General features: G+C 44.3%; 2 pseudogenes; both read right to left on the bottom strand.

The window, feature by feature from the left end:
• Window positions 1-9283: 9283 nt before the first annotated feature.
• LOC141221132 (U2 spliceosomal RNA) lies at window positions 9284-9373 on the bottom strand (annotated as a pseudogene).
• A 590-nt stretch (window positions 9374-9963) lies between these two features.
• LOC141221133 (U2 spliceosomal RNA) lies at window positions 9964-10169 on the bottom strand (annotated as a pseudogene).
• Window positions 10170-11572: the final 1403 nt, after the last annotated feature.

The raw sequence follows: 11572 nt of genomic DNA, 5'->3' as shown, positions 1-11572 counted from the left end.
TGTCCTCATGAGCCTTGTAGTTCCACACCAGGAACAATGTCTTTCCTCTTTCTCTTACTTTTTCTAGACTGACTAAAATGGATCCCTTCTCCCAGAAGCCACAAAGCTCCCTCCCACTATGGGCTGTACTTCTAATTAACCCTCAAACTGTCTGTGTATCTGATGTCTGTATCTGGGCAGATTTCACCTACACTCTGTACCAGAGTGAAAAGAAAGAGTGACATCTTGTGGCCTCCGGTCAACACTGCAGTCCAAAGGGAAATAACCATTAAATACATAGCAGTAACATGCATGTAAAATACATTCAACCAACAGAAATATCAGAGGAGTGAGATGCCATCCTCACCACCCTTACAGTGTGTTTAGAACCAATGTAGCTGGATACGGATGGAACCACCACACTAATAGGAGAAATCAGGAAAAATGATCAATTAGCAAAAAAGGACAATGTATGAGGCAGTGACGCACACTGAGCGCACTACAACCAGACGTGGCTGAAGCACACACTACAGGGTGAGCTGCACTCACACACACAGACCTTGCAGACAGCGGTGAACAGCACAGAGAACTGTGCACTAGCGCTGCAAGGCACAGCGATTTATAAAGTAGCTTGGGTAAAGCAGAATAGAGCAAATAGGTAGATTAAACAGTCCCTCAGAACAACAGCGTCCTATCCCTAACTGAATTCACAGCAGAGTGAGCTCAAAATGGCGGCGGCGGCTTTTATAGTGCATCATGACATCATTTCAGCAGCCAATCACAGCCATGCCATTAGTCAACATGCCTACATGCCTAACAGGATGTGCCCACACTTCTTAGGATCCTCATTGGCTGAATAAAATGAAACTGGCTCATTGCATTATGGGAACTTCCGATTCCGGTATACGATATTCTAAAAGTATTGGAATTAAGTATCGGAATTCCGATACCGCGAATATCGGCCGATACCCGATATTTCAGTATCGGAATGCTCAACACTACTCAGGAGCAATTGTACAACACATTTTGTGGTCCATTTTCTCCTGTTACCCTTGTGAAAATAAAAAAATTGGGGCTAAAAGTACATTTTTGTGGAAAAAAAGTTTGATTTCTTAATTTCAAGGCTCTATGTTATAAACTGTTATGATCTGCAGCAAGTACTAAGGAAAGAAAAGGGAAAACTGTCCCTACAGTAAAACTAAGCTGAATCCCTACGATGTAGCGGGCTGCCTGTTCCTAGCGAACAGACCCGCCTTAGTCCTCGGCTAGTCTGAACGAAGACCTATAGCATAAGGGGAGGGGTCCCTAAAAGAACTAAGGACTGGAACAAAAATGTGACACCTCCTAAACAGAGAAGTTGTTGCAGAACACAAAAAGACAAACAAACAAAAAAGTACTAGAGGTCCCAGAAGGACCAAATGAACTGACAGAGAAAGGCACAGAAGCACCTAGCTAGAGAAACAGTCAAACACTGAAGTCCAAATTAAATAAAAAAGCAGTCTAAATAAAAAAGCGGTCTATAATTTGGACCACTTTCAATCCCGCTTGGGGGTTAGCGGCAGGAGCAGCTTTTAGTCAATCATTCTTAAATCCCACCACTATTAACTTCCCCTTTGGCTGCTCAACTCAGGACCTGCGGTTGGGGGCTGCACTCTCCTAGCTTTCAGGACCTGTGGTGATGCACATCTGATCTGTGGGCGGACAAGTGGCCTTCAATTTTGGAACCCGGAAACGGTGAGCACGAGCGGCGGTCTGCAGCACACGGCACGTGGTGTGCCAAGCTACCTGTACCTTGCGGTGAGACGTGCCTGCTCCTTCCATTTCCACACTAACACCGGAGTTGTGCAGGGGTGCACAACTCCAGCAGGTGAGTGGCCTTTTGTCTGTTTCCATCACATCTACCGATCAAGTCCTTCACATAGCGCGCTTTTTCTCCCTTTCTCTTCCAAACACTGAAGTCCAGCTCAGCCAAAAGGGCGGAGCTGGAATATAAAGGCAGATGGTCACGTGACCGCAAAACACAAGATGGAAAAAACAAAACAGGAGGGTTCTAACAAACTTCTATGCACAACGAATGGCATGGGACAAGTTCTCCTGTTACCCTTTTGAAAACGCAAAATTGGGTACTGAAAAACATTTTTATGGGAAAAATGAAATTTCTATCTTTATGGCTCAATGTTATAAACTTCTGTGAAGGCGTTGGGGGTTCAAGGTGTTCATCACATATCTAGATAAGTTCCCTAAGGGGTCTAGTTTCCAAAATGGTGTCACTTGTGGGGGTTTCCACTATTTAGGCACATCAGGGGCTCCCCAAACACGACATGGCGTCCGCTAATTATTCAAGCAAATTTTACATTCAAAAAGTCTAATGGTGCTCCTTCCTTTCCGAACCCTGCCATGCGCCCATACTGTGGTTTTCCCCCACATATGGTGCATCAGCTTACTCAGGAGGAATTGCACAACAAATCTTGTGGTCCATTTTCTCTCGCTACCCTTGTGAAAAAAAAAATTGGGTCTGAAGTAAACATTTTATGAAAAAAAGTTAAATGTTCATTTTTTCCTTCCACGTTGCTTCAGTTCTTGTGAAGCACGTGAAGGGTTAATAAACTTCTTGAATGTGGTTTTGAGCACTTTGAGGGGTGCAGTTTTTAGAATGGTGTCACTTTTGGGTATTTTCTGTCATAAAGGCCCCTCAAAGTGACTTCAAAATGTGATGTGGTCCCTAAGAAAATGGTTTTGTAAATTTTGTTGGAAAAATTAGAAATCGCTGGTCAACTTTCAACCCTTATAACTTCTGAACAAAAAAAAAATTTTGGTTCCAAAATTGTGTTGATGTAAAGTAGACATGTGGGAAATGTTGATTATTAACTATTTTGTGTGACATATCTCTCTGATATAAGGGTATGAAAATTCAAAGTTTGAAAATTGCAAAATTTTCGACAAATTTCCGTTTTGTTTCACAAGTAAACGCAAGTCTTATGGAAAAAATTTTACCACTATCGTGAAGTAAAATACAGTACAGACCAAAAGTTTGGACACACCTTCTCATTTAAAGATTTTTCTGTATTTTCTTGACTATGAAAATTGTACATTCACACTGAAGGCATCAAAACTATGAATTAACACATGTGGAATTATATACTTAACAAAAAAGTGTGAAACAACTGAAAATATGTCTTATATTCTAGGTTCTTCAAAGTAGCCACCTTTTGCTTTGATGACTGCTTTGCACACTCTTGGCATTCTCTTGATGAGCTTCAAGAGGTAGTCACCGGAAATGGTCTTCCAACAATCTTGAAGGAGTTCCCAGAGATGCTTAGCATGGAAAATGGATCAGTTAATTAGCCATTTTCTTTCATTTTTAACAGATCACTTTTTCATACTGGATCCAGTGAGTAAAAACGGATCCGTTACGAATTGCAATCTGTTCCGGTGAGCCTTGACATAGGTCATCTTGATTAAATGCACAGGCCGCGTGCAGAGAATCGCAAGTATTGCTGGTTGCTATGGACAATAGCTGTTTTGTTTGACTGAGCTTACGGAAACTAAGGTGTGTCCTGTGATTAGCATCATAGGTGACTATAAACTTAGCGCTATATCGCTATGTCATCTACAGCCGGGTACAAACATTTTGCATCAGCTGCTATCCAGGCGTCACAGGGAATGTGATCTACAGTCCCCTCACAATCCTGATGAACTAAGTGTTTGTGTATCAAAATGGACAAGGAACATAACTCCTCATAAAGTATCGCTATGCTAATTGTAAGGTTTTGCTACTGTAGGAGTAATAGCTCTAAGGATTAACATTTTTGTGTCCTGTTTTTCTTGGCCATGACAGGGCATGTCCCTGTGCTGAGATAATCTTATATAAAATTATAAAAAAATATAAACATTTCACTGCCTGTTTTTTAAACAAAGTTTCACTTCAAAGAAAGAATCAGCTATGATCCAGTGCTGTCCTGTCTGTATACTCTTTTGCTTCCTCCCCTGCCCAGGAGCTGTGGTATGATCAGACCATGTTCTGTACACGGTCAGACACGGCAATTACACAGTGCACAGCAGGGGCAAATTTATAAGTTTATCTCAGCACAGGGACATTTTATTTAAACACATCCAATTGTGGAAATTATTATCATTCCAAGATCTATTGATTAATATGAACTTTTGTTCATGGAAAAACCCCTTTAAGGAATTATACATAGGGCAATACATATATCTTTGTCATACTCATTTGATAAAGACACACAAGGTACAGTATGTATATCTAAGTTTTTTTTGTTTGTGGTTCAGTTAAGTGTTTTTTATTGTACAAATAATAAAATTGTGATTTTAGGGAATTTTTAAGTTAGTCCTATTTTGGTGGATTCTCTTGCAGACATATATATTTGTTACCCTTTAATGGAAGACAATTATAAGTGGAAGACATTATAAGTTTATAGGGGCGAGAATGGGGGATATTATAAGTGTATGGGGTACAGAATTGATGACATTAGGTCCATAATTGGGAGATATTATTAGTTTATGGAGTCAGAATTGGGTACTGTCAGGTTTTCCCACAGCAACGACATCAGGGAGATCACGCAATATCTCACCGTGCCGTCACTGTGTCATGGATTTCGTCCGGAATCACGAGCATACGATCCAGACTACTCTCTACTTAGGTATCGGCAAATGACCAGTGAGCGTATGGCGTCACACCTCGGGATTCCAATGCATGGAATACGTGTTTACGCCCTCTGTAGGTCACTGTCAGCTTTACAATAGCTGCCACCATCATCCAGCTTTGAAATATAATACAGGCCTGGGCGAATGCCTGCATTCTGGTAGCGTATGGCTTTGGGGGAGGGAAAGATTACAGGACAAAAGAAACAGAACTATTCAATTTTATGTTTAATCCAAAAGGGAGGCAGTGTTTAGGAAAAATATATACAAGGATTTTACAAAGGAGACATTAAAATACCTAAGCAGTTACACAAAATAATAAGGATTAAGGAAGAAATTTACTATACGATCCCCCATATCTTCCCTTTTTCTGCAGAGTCTGAACTCGTACCTAACTCCTGCTCGTTGTCACTGTACTTCCGTTTGTGAGTTTGTGGTCCACTCGCTACTTCACTGCAAGTACCCTGTGGGTATCTGGTTCTGCCTTTCCCTTCCTGTCTGTTCCGTGTGAAGAGAGCCCTGTCCCCTCTGCTCTGCCTTGCTCGCCGCTCCGGTGGTTCTTGCCTGCTCTGCCTTGCTCACCGCTCCGGCGGTTCTTGCCTGCTCTGCCTTTGCTCACTGCTCCAGGTGGTCTCGCTCTGCTCTGACTCTTTTCTCACTGCTCTGGCAGTCTCGCTCTGCTCTGACCCTTTGCTCACTGCTCCGGCAGTCTCGCTCTGCTCTGACCCTTTGCTCACTGCTCCAGCAGTCTCGCTCTGCTCTGACCCTTTGCTCACTGCTCCGGCAGTCTCGCTCTGCTCTGACCCTTTGCTCACTGCTCCGGCAGTCTCGCTCTGCTCTGACCCTTTGCTCCCTGCTCCGGCAGTCTCGTCCTGCTCTACTCTCGCTCACCGCTCCAGGTGGTCTCGTCTTGCTCTGCTCTTGCTCGCCGCTCCGGGCGGCCTCACTCTGCTGTGTTTGTCCACCGCATCTGCGGTTCTGTTCCCGAGTCCCAGTCTGTACTGGGTCCTATCCACTCTGTGCTCCAACCTGTCGTACCTGCCAGTACCTCCCTGCCTGCATACCAGTCGTGCTTACCAACATCCACCTGCCTGCATACCGGCCGTACCTGCCAGTACCTCCCTGTTTGCATACCAGTCGTGCTTGCCAGCATCCACCTGTCTGCATACCTGCCGTGTCTGCCTGTACCCACCAGTCTGTGTGCCAGCCTAACCTGCCTGTTCCTGTATTCCCCAGTGTGGGTCAACAGCCGTGTCCGGGGTCTGACCTGGAGTAGCACCTGGTCCCTCTGCTCGGTCCCTCCTTGGTGCACTGGCGTCGTATGCAGTCGTGCGACCTTGGTCGGATCGGGTGGATACTTAGTTACTCCCCTCCAGGCATTCACTCTCCGGTACGGTCCAGTGGAATCACTACATATACACGCACACGCCAGTCAGTCCGGGCGTGTGCATTACACAGAATGGATGACATTACAAGTGTCTAGGGCCAGAATGGGGGATATTACAAGTGTGTAGGGCCAGAATGGGGAACATTTCTAGTGTACGGCGATATAAATTGGGGAATATCATCAGTATAAGGGGCCACAATGGGGGAAATTATTAGTTTATGGGGTCACATTAATAATGTCTGCAATTGTTGCCTCACACACTAGTAATACCCCAAATTGTCGCCCTATAACTTAAGAATGTATGCGACCACAATTAAGGACATTACAACTGTAGCAGGGCATAAAAGGTGTATGTTACTACTGTATGAGTGCCACTGGTAGGGTCGTTACTGGTGTATTTGGGTGCAAAGATAAACATTACTACTATATGGGGGCACAAAGAAATATTAATATTGTACTTGGTACTACATAAGGGGACATAAGCATTAGTATTGTATGGAGCCACAAAGAGGGATATCACTACTTACGGTATTGTACGTTATTGACAGGTCAGTGGTCGGGTATGACAGCAAACGGCAAGTCAATCAGCCGGGGGAGGATGCAGTTTGGTAGTGAGTACAACGTGAGGCTGAAAAGCTAGAAGTATATTGTCAGGTCCCAATGCACTTCCAGACATCACTTCAAAACACAATTTCTCACTGCTGGATCAATGCTTTGGGTTCATAAAAGGATCAACTGGTGTAGCCTTTAAAGGTCTGCACAATCATATTAATGATTTTGGGGTGACTGAGGGTGGGGAGTAAAGGGTTTCTGACAGATTCCCTTTAAATGTGATTTAATCAGCATTTAGAAGCGTTGGCACACATCAACGCATTTCTTTACTATAGGGAAGAGTTGGTTGCTTCATCCATTATCATATTTGTTTCTTTCATTGTAACAAATGTTTGTTTTACTAGCTTTGACTTCTCTTTTCTCTTTCCATGGAAGTTTTTTGTGGCTTTATATCATACAGAACAGTACTATTTGGCTGCCTGTTCTTCTGCGAAAACACATGAATGTCAAGGGAATGATTGCCATCGGCCTTGTTCTTTCATCTAGAATGATCCATTGGCACATTCCTCACAATTGTGAAATTTAACTTTTTTTTTTTTAAAGAGAAAGCCTCCATGGTTACTATAAAGAGAAGCAAACAAAAATGAGAAACAAGCATGAATATTTGCACATTTAATAAAATATAACAGTTTAGCAGGAATGACCATCAATATTATCAGTGCCGCAATTTCTTTTATTTGATCACATTCCGGGATGTGGTTAAACATAGCATCCATTCAATGATTGTAGAAGCAGTTTGATTAAAACAAAACAATTGCAAATTTTTGTATGTGGTATGTGTAGGGGTTTTATTTCTTGTTTTGATTTTTTTGTTTTTTTTAGTGGCCCTGTGTTTGCATAGTATTTTTTTTGTTTTATTTTCAGTTAGTCATCAGAAGGTGCTGAGTAGAGATGAGCAGATATTTTGAAATTAGTATTTGCCAACTTCGATGAATTTTGCCCAATAAGTTGATTGGCGGTGAATAAATTTGAGAGAATCTCAATACAGGAAAGCTTGTAATTGCTCAGCAAATACACGTGGAGGAGAAGAGAGAGAGAGAGAGGACCTGGCTGGTATAGCTTACACTCCACAGGAGAGAGAGAAAAAGAGAGCGAGAGGACCCCACTGACCACAAGAGCTTCCATTCTAATGGAGATGGAGGACCCTGCTCACCATTAGAGCTTACACGCTACAGGAGAGAGAGAGGACCACGCTGACCAAGAGAGCTTACACTGTAGTATACAGAAGAGAGAGTGGACCCTGCTGATCATAAGAGCTAACACTCTACAGGTGAGAGAGAGAAACTTAGGCGTCACTCACATGAGTGTATAACTTGGACTAGTGCTGTCTGATGTTTATTCCAGGGACAAATAGCCACCTCCAGCCAAAGCCAGAGGCGACCCAATCTTACCCCCAGCGCCTGCCCTAGTTCTCACCCGAGCAAGGCAGTGGGAGCCAAAGACTGTGCTTCCCTCCCGGAAGAGGGAAGCCAACAATGCTCTCCTCCCGAAAGAGGAGAGCCAGGGTGGTTCAGGGGGGAGTGGAACCTGATGGCCACACACTTTCCCCCTAGACCTGCCAAGAGAGGAACCAGTTAGGGAAAAGCATACCGACAAAATCCTAGAAGGACGTGACACAAGTGAATAAGTGCACACACAGTGACAAAAAGATTAAATAAATAGCGAAGGTTTCACAGTATAATACTGCCTGGACCTTCGACCGGGAATTGAAAAATTCCAGATCCTAAGGCCAGAAGGCCCGGAATAAGGGTGTGTGCAAAGAAAGAAAATTTGAAGTGCTTGTGCAAATGTGCCAGAAACTCAAGTGGGGTTCCCAATACCAGTGAGTTAAGGCACCCCAGGGTCACCAATCCTGGGGCACTTCACACTTCGGGCTTTCGATCTTCCCCGGCCCAATGGCGTCGATCCTGGGGGGCCATGCTTTCCACTAGATGACTATATTAGCCACCTGGCGTACTAATAAGGGCCTAAACCCCAGTGTCCATCAATCTGCTAGGGTGGCCGACGGCCAAAGCCGCCTTTTCGAAAGGTACCGAGAAGCGATTACCTGAATTGGTTATAGCCTATTGCTGCACCATAGCCCCAAGAAGGCACCCATTGTAGGGATAGGGACAAAGGCTCCCCTTAGGAAGACATGTTGTTCATCAATAGGCACCTTAAAACCCACAACTATACTGCTTGTTGCAGATGCACCCCACATGTTTTTAATCTGCATAAGTCCACCTATTTTCACACATTCTCCTCTTTTCTCCCCCCTAATGTCCCACGCGCCTCAAAACCGGGAAGGGTGGGGGGTAGAGAGAATAAATAATTAATGAACAAACGAGCAGCGGTCCCCAGTGCTTCCCAGTCTGTAGGCTCCCTACAGACTGAAGTTGGCTGCTGCAGCACTGCCAGATAAAAGCCAGGAGCCCATTATGATACGTGCAATGTCTGTTCCATTCTTCCATTGTCCCATTGTTCCATTGCCCCCTAACAATGAGACAATGGAAAAATGCAAGAATGGAACGGACATTGCACGTGTCATAATGGGTATGTAGGGAGCATACTGGGGACTGCTGCTCGTTTGTTCAATAATTAGTTACCCTCTCTACCCCCCACCCTTCCCGGTCTTGAGGAGCATGGGACATTAGGGGGGAGAGGAGAATGTGTGAAAATAGGTGGACGTATCAGATATTAAACTGATAAGAAAAGATACTACACTTGATCTTAGCCAAAAGGCCGAGAAGCGATTACCTGAATTGGTTTTGGCCTAGAGCTGCACCCTGGCCCAAAGAAGGCACCCATTGTAGGGATAGGGACAAAGACTCCCCTTAGGAAGACATGTTGTTCATCAATAGACACCTTAAAACCCACAAATATACTGCTTGTTGCAGATGCACCCCAAACGTTTTTAATCTGCATAAGTCCACCTATTTTTACACATTCTCCCCCCCCGCCCAATGTCCTACATGCCTCAAGACCGAGGGGGGGGGGGGTAGAGAGGATAACTAATTAATGAACAAACGAGCAGCTGTCCCCTCCCCCCCCCGGCTTCCCAGTCTGTAGGCTCCCTACAGACTGAAGCTGGCTGTTGCAGCACTGGCAGATAAAAGCTAGGAGCCCATTATGACACGTGCAATGTCTGTTCCATTCTTGCATTCTTGCATTATTCCATTGCTCCATTGTCCTATTGCTCCATTGCCTCCTAACAATGGGACAATGGAATAATGCAAGAATGGAAGAATGGAACAGACATTGCACGTGTCATAATGGGCTAGTGGCTTTTATCTGGCTGTGCTGCAGCAGCCAGCTTCAGTATGTAGGAAGCCTCCAGATTGGGAAGCAGGTGGGACCGCTGCTCGTTTGTTCAATAATTAGTTACCCTCTCTACCCCCCAACCCTTCCCGGTCTTGAGGCGCATGGGACATTAGGGGGGAGAGGTGAAGAGAATGTGTGAAAATAAGTGGACATATAGGGGACATATCAGATGTTAAACTGATAAGAAAAGGTACTACAGTTGATCTTAGCCAAAAGGCAGAGAAGCGATTACCTGAATTGGTTTGGCCTATGGCTGCACCCTGGCCCCAAGAAGGCACCCATTGTAGGGATAGGGACTGAGACTCCCCTTAGGAAGACATGTTGTTCATCAATAGACACCTTAAAACCCACAACTATACTGCTTGTGTTTAACCTCGCCCACACCACTGATTGACTGCTTTCTGTGTACACTGTGCATAGGCAGAAAGCTACCAATCATTAGTGGACGCAGGATTACACAGAGCTCATGAAAATGGAGGACTCCATGGCAGCAGGTTTACTAGTCCTCTAGGGATAATCTCCTGCTGTTAAAACAGTGATTTTATCAAAACTACAGCAAGCAGCCCAGTAAGTGACAAATAGATGGAATTAGGGTCTTTGTGTCCACAATTTGGTGCTCTCATGTTAGGTAGAAAAAACGTGTTGACTGAAGTCAGTTATTTCCAAGGCTGTGTTAATCTAAACAAATAAAATACCTTCGCAACAAGCATTTATTTCAGTTTACAAGCCTCAAATACCTATGAAAAACTTCTGTAATGCAGGTACACAATTAAATCCAAGAGTATCTCTGGTGATATAATATATATATATATTTTAAGATTAAATTTTTGATACATTACTGTAACTATTTGTTACACTTCTTGAGATACATACAGAACGAGTTAACCCCATTCTCTTGATTAGTGGGAGTCTTAATAGTAGGACGCCTGGTGATCAGACCAGGAAAAATGTAAGCCTATTCTGACATCCACCATACATGTACGGCACATGTATGGTGGCGATGTATGGAGTAGACTCAGGTTTTGAACCCACTGCACAAACAAGTTTTTTTTTCGCCACTGGAATGGCGCTTTAAATGTAAGCCCCTCTGTTCCCATTCTTATACTCACCTTCCGTCAGCTTTATCTTTTACCGACGCCGCTCTGGTCCCGTGGCACCATCTTGTGCCAGTAACTTCTGACTGGCCAGAAGTCAGAAGTTATGTTACAAGAGCTCAATACAAGTCTTTATGAGAGGCAGGATGAGGCCATAATGAGGCTCTCATAAAGATGTATTAAAAAGTGACTTCTATGCTCTGTGAAGCACTGGAGCTGCCAGCAGGTCATTCTTTGGCCGAGACAGCGCTGGAAAAGGATGAAGGTGGCGGCAGGCGAGTATGAGATGGGGAAAGGGGAATCACATTTAACCCCTTTACGACGTGGTGCGTATTAGTACGCACCACGTCGGTACCCCCAGTTCAGCGCGGGCTCCGGCGCTGAGCCCTCACTGAACCGGGCACATGTCAGCTGTATAAATTAGCTGACATGTGCCAGCAACAGCTGCAGGTGGAATCTTGATCCACCCGCGGCTGTTAACCAGTTAAATGCCGCTGTCAATTTCTGACAGCGGCATTTAACTTGCACTTCCCGGAAG

This window comes from Phyllobates terribilis, unplaced genomic scaffold (assembly GCF_046119375.1).
Source record: "Phyllobates terribilis strain yellow unplaced genomic scaffold, ASM4611937v1 Scaffold_320__1_contigs__length_2182038, whole genome shotgun sequence".
Taxonomy (NCBI): domain Eukaryota; kingdom Metazoa; phylum Chordata; class Amphibia; order Anura; family Dendrobatidae; genus Phyllobates; species Phyllobates terribilis.
Note: the sequence above shows the minus strand (reverse complement) of the source record. Positions and strands in the feature narration are given on the sequence as shown.